Here is an 11752-nt window from a genome sequence, read left to right as displayed (position 1 = left end):
ATAATTTTGTTTACTAAAATGGAGTATTTGCTTGTGTTAATTATCAAAACTCTTCTTCATTAATTTGATCACAAAATTTTCTTATAGCATATGAAAATATTTGCCGCGAGATAGCAAAATTATGGCTCGATTGTATATTTTTTTTGTCATGGTTTTGGTGTTGTTCTTGGACGGTATAAAGAAACTTTAAAGAAGAAAATGAGGTATCCAGATGTCGTGTGTGTTAAGTATGCAAAATTTGAAGTGAAAAAAAACAAAAAACACAAAAAAATATGCCACGACAACTGCCTGCCGTGGGATATACGATCTCGCGGCAACCCGATGCCTTGGATTGTGCGATATCGCTGCAGTTGCCTGCCATGGGATATGCGATCTCATGGCAACTACCTGCCGTAGAACTATGGACATGTGAGGTGTAAAATGACATATAAGAAATAACCATTATTATTTTACTTTTTGTCAAAGGGGTGCTAGTCCCATTTATCGGGGTGCCAATACCGCGCCCCCACTTGAAATATCTGAAAAGCTTCAAAGATAGCCCCTGTTTTCCTCTAATAATCTGAACTGCTCTCAGAGCTCATCAAACTCATTTCAACCCTTGTGACCCAAATCACAAGTCATTATGAACTGCCAGTGGCTCTACTTGCTAGCACTGAAATATATCTATCTTGAACACAATAGCAATGGAGAACAGCCATCCCGGTTCCTCGGCATATCCCCCCTTCATTTGTTGTTGTTCTCATCCTTAACCTTAAACTAAATGAGTGGAATTTCTTGGAATTGCACATCTGTTGTGTTATTTTGAATAAAACAAGAGGTGAACTTGGGCTTGGGCTTAGGCTCTCTTTGATTCCTTATCTTCTTTTTGGTAGACCATTTTTCTTAAACTATTTCCGGATAAGTTTGGAAACAGAATTGGATATGGATTTGGAAACAGATGTGATAGACTTGTAGAATCCAATCCTTATCGGGAAACTGGATCAGTTCCCTATCCGGATATACTAAGTGCTCTACGATTTTCCTCTATAAATACTCCTAGAGCAGCAGCTAATAATAGATGAAAAAAACTATTTTCTATACTAAGTTGAGGGCTATCATAAGACCAGTATCGTGGTTCTTCTTTTCTTCTTTGGTTTATCTGCAGTAAACAAAGGAGAGTCTATCCGGTCATTTGTTGTATCACGGAGGTTGACGCGTTTTATGCATAAAAGAGAACGATGATGTGAAACAACCTTAAAGAAAGCGTTTGATCTGTGCCTCAGCCAGCCTTCTTATTCACAGTTTGTTCTTGTTGCAGCAATTGTTACCAACAGTTTTAAGGTTGATTGACAGTGAATACGAAAAAAGGTTAAAGTTTGTTTATTGGTTTTCGTTTATGGGATAAGCGATTAAGAGTTGTACCATCTTATTGGTTGGGGTTATATGGTTACTGGTACATGACTTCTTTATTCAAGGAAGCTATGAGGATCATGATCCTTGACTACCACTGCTAGGGGGAGAAACAAGTGAAACTGTAGCTTCGACAAACCTGGTCTAACTCTTCTAACTTATTAAAGTAAGGGTGCCATCTAAGATAAGCAATGGGAGGATTATTCTGAACTTCAACTGTGACATGTACGGTGGTATGGTCACATCCTCATCTAATAATAAAAAAAAAACTCAATCTTTGGTCGGTTTTTAGAAACTGGTATTATGAATCTTTGGTCGTTGAAGACAGAAAGATAAAATTAAATCTTTAGATAAGTTATCTTGGACTCTTCTTCTAGCGATACAGAGAAGTGTTTCATATGGATACTTGTATAGGCTCTTCAAATTGACATGGTGATGGTTACATCAGGAGCTTACTAAGCAAGGAATAAGGAATGAACAAAATCTGATTTCGAGATTTGGAGATTATCGGAAAAAATAGTTCGAAATTCGGAATTGGAGATTAACGAAAAAAAAAAAGAAAAATAGTTTAAAATTCAGAATGGTGGGACTGTTATGACAAAAACAGCTATAACTTTTTGCTCGATGATCATCGGATTCATAATCCACTTTTTGCGTTAGAAAGCTAACTCAGAGGTGTTTCCAATGGTGTATGGCTTGAAGCCTAATTCATCCAGAGCTGATTCAGTTTTACAGTTCTTTATGGGTCAATTTCTCGTCGAATAGCGAATCGTGGTAATCCGATTTTTCAATCGGATAGGTATTGTATTCCTTACCAAATCTACGCAATTCTTTGTTTTATATTGTGAGATGGATTAAAACATAGAATTACATGCTAGGGTTTTTTTTTTAAGAAAATTTAAAACCTAAGTATATATGTTCTAGTTATTTATCTAGTCAATATGTTGTGGCATTGGGTGTTGGTTAACATGCATTGAAAGTTTTTTCATTGACTAGATATAATTGTTTGAGATTAATTTCTCATTTGTACATATATGATCACCAAGGTTGGTGTCTTTGCTGGTAAGCGATATGCATGTAAGGAGATATTGAAGTTTGTTGATCCCACATCTAGCAGTCATGGAGCTACACTTTTATTGATATAGAACCCCACACCTTAGATGAGCTAGGTCCAACTGAGGTTTGGGCCAAGTGATGGCTAAGGTTAGGGACAATATCAGTCTTGGGTGAGACATCTATGAGGGTACCATGGATGGTCCCTAGGCTTGGCCCTGGTCATGTCTGACTGGTGAGACAAAGCCGATGGTTCGGTTAGACCAGTTTCGGTCCAAGGTGGAGATTGTTAGGTGTATGGACCGAATTGGATGTTGTTGATTTTGATAATCTTATACATTTACTTACATGATTTCTTGTTCTGTTAATGTTGGCATTGTAGATTATGTCATATTAATAGGAAATATGTTAAGAACATGAGCATACTTGATTTAATTCCTTATTTGAATGATGATGATTTTGTACACGGTGAATCTTGCACTAAAGCCAAAATCACAAAGAAGCGTCACAAATCAGTTGAAAGAAATATAAATCTGCTAGACTTGGTATACACTGATATTTGTGAGTTTGAAGGTGTTCTGACTATAGGTGGTAAAATATATTTTATTATGTTCATTGATGGTTGCTCGAAATTTACATATGTTTAATTGCTGAAGATAAAAAGTGGTGTTTTTTATGCTTTTAAAGCTTATGTACTTAAGGTTCAAAATCAGCATGATAAGAACATTAAAGTAATTCAAAGTGATTGAGGTACTGGATATGCATGGTTATGCTGATTTTAATCTTTTTCTTGCAATCACATGGTATTATTCATGAAATGATAGCTCCTTATTCACCTAAAATGAATGGAGTAGATGAATATAAGAACAGAACACTTAAAGGGATTAATTGTTGCTATGTTTAGTTCTGGAGCACCCTCAAATTTGTGGAGGAAGATGTTTTGATTATTAGCTATATATGTGTTGGATAGAATTGCTAATTCTAATACAAATGTTACACTTTATGAGCTATTGAAGAACAGGAAGCCTAATTTGAGTTACTTCAGAATATGAGGATGTTTGACTTTTGTAAGGAAGCATGATCCCAAGATCTCAAAGCTTGAGAGCAAAGCTTATGAGTGTGTCGTTTTAAGCAATCATATGGAGAGCAATGCCTACGTTTTTCTAGATATGAAGAGTAATGTTTTTGTTGATCATCTTATATTGAGTTTCTTGAAGATAGATTTCCATATTTATCTATAAATAGTAGGGGTGCTAGTGGGGGTAGTATCCTCCAAGGCCCCTAATAATGATGTTTCTGACACTGACATATCTAGATTGCATGATAGGATCATGGACACAGAAAATAAACCTAGAAGATATAAAAGAGTTTATGGTCACTAAGGTTTTGGGACCCGACTTTGTCACTGTACTTTGGAAGGAGATCCCTCATCCATTGAAGAAGCTCTCACATCTTTTGATTTCGAGTTTTGGAGAGAAGTCATGTAAGAGAGATTGATTCTCTCATGGAAAACAAAACTTGGAAACTTGTTGATTTGCCTATTGGTTGTAAAACTATAGGAATCAAATGTGTTTTAAGAAGAAAGTTTAAAACCGATGGTTTAGTGGATAAGTTTAAAGCAAGACTTGTTATCAAGGGCTTTAGACAAAGAGAGAACTTGGTTTCTTTGACACATATTCACATGTTACACGGATAACATCCATTAGAGTATTATTTTCTGTTGATGCTGTTCATAATCTTGTTATTCATCAGATGGATGTTAAGACATCCTTTCTAAATGAGGATTTAGAAGAGGAGATTTACATGGATCAGCCAACAGGTTATGTAGAACCAGGTAATGGTAAAAAGGTATGCAGATTACTTAAGTCACTTTATGGGTTGAAACAGGCACCTAAACAGTGGCATGAGAAGTTTGATAACTTTATAATTACCAGTGGGTTCAAGATAAATGAAAGTGACAAGTGCATTTATCATAAGTATTTTGATGGGATATGTGTTATTATATGCTTATATGTTGATGATCTACTAATCTTTGGTTCCAATTTATATGTTGTGAAAGAAACCAAGAATATATTGTCTTCTAACTTTGATATGAAGGACTTAGGTGAGGCTGATGTAATGTTGGGAATCAAAATTACAAAATCGTCTGATGGCATATGGCTGGATCAGTCACACTACATTGAGAAAATGTTGAATAAGTATAACTACTTCGACTACGTGACTGTGAGTATTCCTTTTGATCCCTGTGTTAAATTATTTGCGAATAATGGTGAACCTATGAATCAGAAGGAATATGCAAGTATCATTGGTAGTTTGAGATATGCTACATAGTGTATAAGACCTGACATTGCCTATGTAGTAGGTGTTATTTTCAGGTATACTAGCAGACAATAAATTCGGATTGGAACATCTTTTTAGAAGACTCCGAGGTCACCAGTGGCTATGTGTTTAGCATTGGTGGAGGTGTTGTATCTTGGAAGTCCAAGAAACAGACCATAATAGCATAGTATATGCTATGGAGTCTAAGATTATTGCTTTGGCTAGTACGAGTGAAGAAGCTAGTTGAGTACTAGGCTTTCTTACTTATATACTAGTCTAAGATAGACGATATTAGTTACAATGACACTTTGTTGATAGCATTACAACTATTACTAGGAGAGTCCATATTATTTTGATTTTGTGAGATCTGAAGATAACCTTGCAGATTCACAAACCAAAGCTCTGGCCAGAGATACAATGTGGATTGCTCAACTAGCATGGGACTGAAGCCAATTGAAAGGTGAACATCTATGATGGTAACCCAACCTAGGGACTGGAGATCCCAAGAACTAGGTTCAAAGGGAAGAACAAGTCATAGAATGTTGGTCGTGAGACATACATTGTTACTAATCTGTCCCGTAGTTGGATAGTAAAATGTATGAAATCCTGCAACGATAAATAGAGGTTGAGGTTTTCTAGGAAAAACTCTTAATGAAGTTCTATGGTCCTTATGGGCCGAGTGCATAGCTACAGGAGCACTCTTGATAGACTCACCTAGTGAATGTGAAAGTAGAGGCCTCTTTCTATGAGAATGAGGGCTGATTCTCTAGATCATTCACGAATCCAGGAGAGCACAGAGCCTTTAATGTGCAAAACATGAAAGGAGAACACTGGATATGTTGTGCGTGATTATAACTTATTGTATACTCAAGACCTAAGTTTAAAACTTAGTCACTTATGGCTCTTATACTTTGAGTAATTTTCACTATGTAAAGGTTTAAGTCATGGATACCTTCATCTATGCATAACATGTTGATGCTGATATTGATTGCCTTTAAGTATATTTTATGTTTTGTTTTTATCAAAAATAAGTGGGGGATTGTTGTGTTATTTTGAATAAAATAAGAGGTGAACTTGGGCTTGGGCTCTCTTTGATTCCTTATCATCTTTTTGGTAGACCATTTTCTTTAAACTATTTCCGGATAAGTTTGGAAACATAATTGGATATGGATTGGGAAACAGATGTGATAGACTTGTAGAATCCAATCCTTATCGGGAAACTGGATCAGTTCCCTATCGGATATACTAAGTGCTCCACGATTTTCCTCTATAAATACTCCTAGAGCAGCAACTAATAATAGATGAAAAAAACTATTTTCTATACTAAGTTGAGGGCTATCATAAGACCAGTATCGTGGTTCTTTTTTTTTTTTTTTGGTTTATCTGCAGTAAACAAAGGAGAGTCTATTTGGCTGTTGTATCCTGGAGGTTGACGCGTTTTGTCTGCATAAAGAGGAACAGACGCGAAACAACCTTAAAGAAAGCGTTTGATCCGTGCCTCAGCCAGCCTTCTTATTCACAGTTTGTTCTTGTTGCAGCAATTGTTACCAACAACATCTATGCCACAGGTGGTTGAAATTCTGAAAGCAAATCCACAGCACAACAACCCATCTGTAGTAGTTGTAGTCATAATTCGAGTTCTAGCTGGTAGCCTTTCATAGTTATTAGAATATGTTAGTATTAGTATATGTCCAATATGGAAAGTCCCATGTTTCTATAAGTGTGGACATCCATATCTAGTGGTTGTTATTATCATATTTTAGGTTTGTATAAGTATGTAACTCTGGATAGAGAACAAACTCTCTCTCAGACTCTAAACTCCAACCTTAATCAATCTCTAGTCTTCTCTGTTCTTATTCTTGGTTTCTATAATATATCAATGTTACAACTCTCCTAGTATCACCACTAACATAGAATTTAACATGGTATATTAGAATATGTTAGTATTAGTATATGTCCAATATGGAAAGTCCTATGTTTCTATAAGTGTGGACATCCATATCTAGTAGTTGCTATTATCATATTTTAGGTTAGTATAAGTATGTAACTCTGGATAGAGAACAAACTTTCTCTCAGACTCTAAACTTCAACCCTAATCAATCTCTAGTCTTCTCTGTTCTTATTCTTGGTTTCTATAATATATCAATGTTACAACTCTCCTAGTATCACCACTAACATAGAATTTAACATAGTATCAGAGTGAGGTTCAGTGGTATGCTAGGAGAGGAATCCCTCACCAAAAAAACAAAATCAAGTTTATTTAAGTTTTTCAGTATAGTATTCAAGTCAAGTTTCAAGAAGAAGGATTTCTCACAAGAAGAAGTTTTTATATCTCAATTCAAGTTTCAATTTTTTCTCTGGCGAGTTTACTGTTCACGGGTACTATTCACCGATACTGTTCACGGTACTATTTATCATCATGTTAAAGTAAGTTTTAAAGATTCCGTTAGTGTTTAAAGTTTGTTTGAAGAATGCTAGGAGAGACATCCGAAGTTTCTCAGTATTGGTTTTTTAGTATTGTTTCGCTTCTGCAATCTACGTCTTCCACAATATCTCTGTCTTAGTATTGATAAGAGGGGCACAATCTCTCAGATCCCGAGTCTTTTGGCCTTGTGGCATGCAAGATGCTTCAAGCCTCCACACATAAGTTTTCGAGATTTTTGAAGTATCAAGCTTTTGGAAGGTAGTTTGCACTCTCATCTAGGATTGGAGGGGTATTATTGTTTGTATGCCATTATGGATGTTTGGGTTTCTAGCGTCCGTGCAGTTGGTATTGATGCCGTCTTCTGTCTCAGTTTTTAGAACATGATCAAGGTTGTTTGTTTGAAGTATTATAGGGGCACATGACCTCTATCTCACGAGGAATTATTCTTTCCATCTTCCACTGTTCCCGAAGTTTGCAGTCATAAAAGGCTGACCCACCCCCTTCATCCTCTATAGTGAGTATTGTTTGATGCATGTTCTCGTTAGAATTTTTTTTTGAATTGGAGTATGAGGTATAGTTTTTTGAAGTGGGCATTGGTTGGTTGTATAAGTTGGTATTTAGTTTTCTCAGTTTCAAGTTCAAGTCGGAACAGACAAGCCTTTGTATGTTTCACCAGACTTGTATATTCCAACTTGAGAGGGGGAATAAGGAGATATGAAGACATTCATTAGTATATGAGGGAAAGAGAATATGGAGACGTATAGTATGAGGAAGAGTACTCATGTCTCCATATTCTAGCAAGCCTTGACGAACTCTTCATGACAAGGCATATCCACTATTCGAGTCTTCAAGATGACATCTCCACTATTAGGTCTTGAAGATTCAGTGCTTGATCAAGCCTCAATTGCACGTATGTTTTGGTGTAGCTTGATCAAGCCTCAACTGCAAGTATGTTTCAGGAGTACCCATAATAATATTTTGTTAACATTAATTGGTGACATTGATAGTAGCGCCAGAAGAAGCGCACATCAAGTCGGTGTTATTGTTTTCATTTTATATTATGACAGCCATAACAAATGAATGGAGTAAGTAGTAGCCAAAGCGCCACTAAAACTAGTGTTATGATTTCAGTTTGTGACTGTGGTACACATTCAATATTCAGGTTAGGCCATTGCCTACACCGACAGTTTCACCTCCAGAACGTCTCAACAGTTGTTCTAGTTCTTCAACTAAAGACAGTTCTATGCAAAAGGAGGAGCAGTATTATTATCTTTTGTTTTTTTGTAATCCAAGTTGTAATTTGCATAGTTTGCGTAATTACAGCTTGAGGGGGAGTATTAGAATATGTTAGTATTAGTATATGTCCAATATGGAAAGTCCCATATTTCTATAAGTGTGGACATCCATATCTAGTAGTTGCTATTATCATATTTTAGGTTAGTATAAGTATCTAACTCTTGATAGAGAACAAACTCTCTCTCAGACTCTAAACTCCAACCCTAATCAATCTCTAGTCTTCTCTGTTCTTATTATTGGTTTCTATAATATATCAATGTTACAACTCTCCTAGTATCACCACTAACATAGAATTTAACAATAGTAAAAATAACTGACTCAGTGAAATACATTCAGAGTTATGAAACATAACGTTGTTGTCTAAATAAGTTATTTCTACCTGCTGTTCAATCAATTAGAGGCTCACATTCCTTTCTAGTCTTGATGAGATTAAAGGAATCTCCTAGGTATTTAAAGTGGATCCTTCACCGGGGTGAGTTATTTGTATGTCTACTTTGAGATCCATGTTAGTATACGAAGGTTCATGTTATTCTCAAGCGAAAAATTCATCTTCTGAGGTTTCAAACTTTAATCCTATTTCTTTGATGGCCCTCTCTAGAAGGGACCTATGAAAGATAGGAAGACCGAAGGCGAAGGAACTAAGGTAGAGATAAACCCCTATAAATGTTGACTGTAGTATTTTCCGTGTTGGTGGTATATTATAGGGATATTAGCTCTGTGTTGCTTTTCGTCTACTTGTTCATGTTTGTGACAAGATCTTGTTTTTGCTATAAGAAGACCTTCTTAAACTTTGTTGTGATGAAAAGTACCACTTAAAACACCTACAGAACATATATTTCCTTTTTATTGTATCTAATTACTTGCTATTTCAATTCACACATGTTTGTTTTATCTTGTCATAACTTTGTACCAGATCTCAATATCAGGGAAATGCAAGAGAAGAAGTCCATGTACGCACAAGTGGATGAAATCGTCCGACTTATGTGTGACCAAATTTCAGTTTTAAGTGAAGTAGAGTTAAAAGATGCCAGTGTTCTTGATGCAGTGTTATTTTCCAGTAGATCAGGAATTATCGAGTTAGTTAAAGGACTTATCAAGTGTTAACCCTATGTTGGCATATGTCGCTGATGACAATGGGAGAGGCATATATCATCTTGCCGTTATGCATAGGCAAGAAAAGATCTTCAACCTCATATATGAACTGGAAGACAGTACAGGAAATACATTGCGTCACATACAGATAAATATGGGAATAACATGTTACATCTGGCTGGACTGTTAGCACCTGTTTCACAACTTGACGAAATTCCTGGTGCAGCTCTTCAAATGCAACGCGAGACACAGTGGTTTAAGTTGATTAATCTTATTATTAAACTAAGATTTCGTTCCTATTTCAGAAGATTTTCGTATTAAACTAAGATTTTCATAGCGCAAATAAATGGTATGTGAATGAATTGAAGTCAAAATCAAATTATTTTACACCATACTTGTTGCACAGGAGGTAGTCAGGTAGATACACTTATGCATTCCTATTCTCGAGAAGAACTTAATATGAATGGTGAGACGCCTCAAGAAGTGTTTGCTATGAATCACAAAGATTTGGCAAAGGCAGGAGAGCATTGGATGAAGGAAACTGCAGGAGCGTGTATAACAGTTGCCATACTCGTTGCAACTGTTGTATTTGCAGCTGCCTTTACTGTCCCAGGGGGCCTGGACAATGATACAGGCGCCCCATATTTCAAGGATTCCAACTTACTCATGTTTTTCATCATATCAGATACATTGTCGCTCTTCACTTCCTGCACTTCTTTGTTGATGTTGATCGCCATTTTTACATCATCACGTTACAGAGAAGAAGATTTCCTCATTTCATTGCCTAAGAAGTGGATAATTGGTGTCACAACTCTCTTAATCTCTATAGCGTCCATGATGGTGGCCTTTTGTGCAAGCCTTTTTATTGTACTACATCATAGTAGATTCGCATGGGTGGCCATTCCATGCACTTTACTAGCTAGTGTTCCTCTTACTTTATTTATTTTGCTGCAATTTCCCCTTCTTGTTGAGGTAGTCTCTTCGACATACGGGCCTAGTATTTTTCGCAAGACAATCAAACGCATTTCATATTAGTAATTAACTTAACATTTGAATGTAATATCGATATTGATACAAACAATTCTTTGTACTCTGTTTTAAAATTGGTTTTCAACAAATGTGTCGTGTTTTCATAAAAATAAATAAGATTTGTGTTGTTTTTGTTTGATCGGTGTAAAAACAAATCTTGGGAATATATTTTTTGCACCGATAGATATCCCTCCAAGGGATCCAAGCCCAATCAAGAAGCAACACCTGTGAACTATATTGTAAGTTTAATGATAATTAATTAAAAGGGCAAAAACGTAATTTATATCTTAGATTTTGAAATTAGATTAGATTTTGGTTTGGATACTTCACGAACCATTTCAACATAACAAAATTGGAAGTCTTCTTCGTCCCCTAACTTCATTTACTTGTTAATTGAATCAATTTCAATTTGTGGTTATTGGTCAAAAGTTCATCTTACATTCTTACACACTATTAGGGGTGGCAATGGGTCGTGTTGGGTCGGGTTCGTGTCGTGTCATATTCGGGTCACGTGTTAGGAGAGCAAACCCAAACCTGACCCAATTACTAATCGTGTCGAGTTTGTCAAATCCAAACCCAACCCGCCTATATAACGGGTTTACCAACGGGTGACCCGTTAAGCCAACGGGTTAATTTCAGATAAGTTTCAGATTAGATTCACAGACAACTTGTATGCAAAATATTTAGTATTTCACGATTTTATTTATCAAAAAAATATATATATAAAAAATATGCATTAATTCTCAAAAACCATCCATAATTTAATTACATATCAATAAAAATTGAATAATGAAACACATCTTTATCGAATGAATATCAATATGACAGCTAATCGTTTTCCTTTTAGTCGTTTATTTTAGGTAGTTTGGATGATAGATGAAATTTTAGATCAGTTTTGGATCGAATTCACAGACAACATGTATGCAAAATATTTAGTATTTTACAATTTTATTTATCAAAAAAACATATTTAAAAAAAATATATGTATTAATTCTCAAAAACCATCTATAATTCAATTACATATTAATAAAAATTGAATAACAAAACATATATTTATCAAATGAATCAATATGACGGCTAATCATTCTCCTTTTAGTCGTTTATTTTAGGTTATTGGAATAATTAAACTTATCTTAAAACAGGTTATAC

The 11752-nt window shown here is 35.5% G+C and overlaps 1 pseudogene; it reads left to right on the top strand.

Moving 5' to 3' along the window:
• Nucleotides 1-9431: 9431 nt before the first annotated feature.
• LOC147492914 (ankyrin repeat-containing protein NPR4-like) lies at nt 9432-10609 on the top strand (annotated as a pseudogene).
• The last annotated feature ends 1143 nt before the right edge of the window (nt 10610-11752 follow it).

The sequence above is a fragment of the Coptis chinensis genome, chromosome 6 (genome assembly GCF_015680905.1).
Source record: "Coptis chinensis isolate HL-2020 chromosome 6, ASM1568090v1, whole genome shotgun sequence".
NCBI classification, from domain to species: Eukaryota; Viridiplantae; Streptophyta; class Magnoliopsida; order Ranunculales; family Ranunculaceae; genus Coptis; species Coptis chinensis.
The sequence above is the reverse complement of the archived record's forward strand: the minus strand, read 5'-3'. Positions and strand labels throughout refer to the sequence as shown.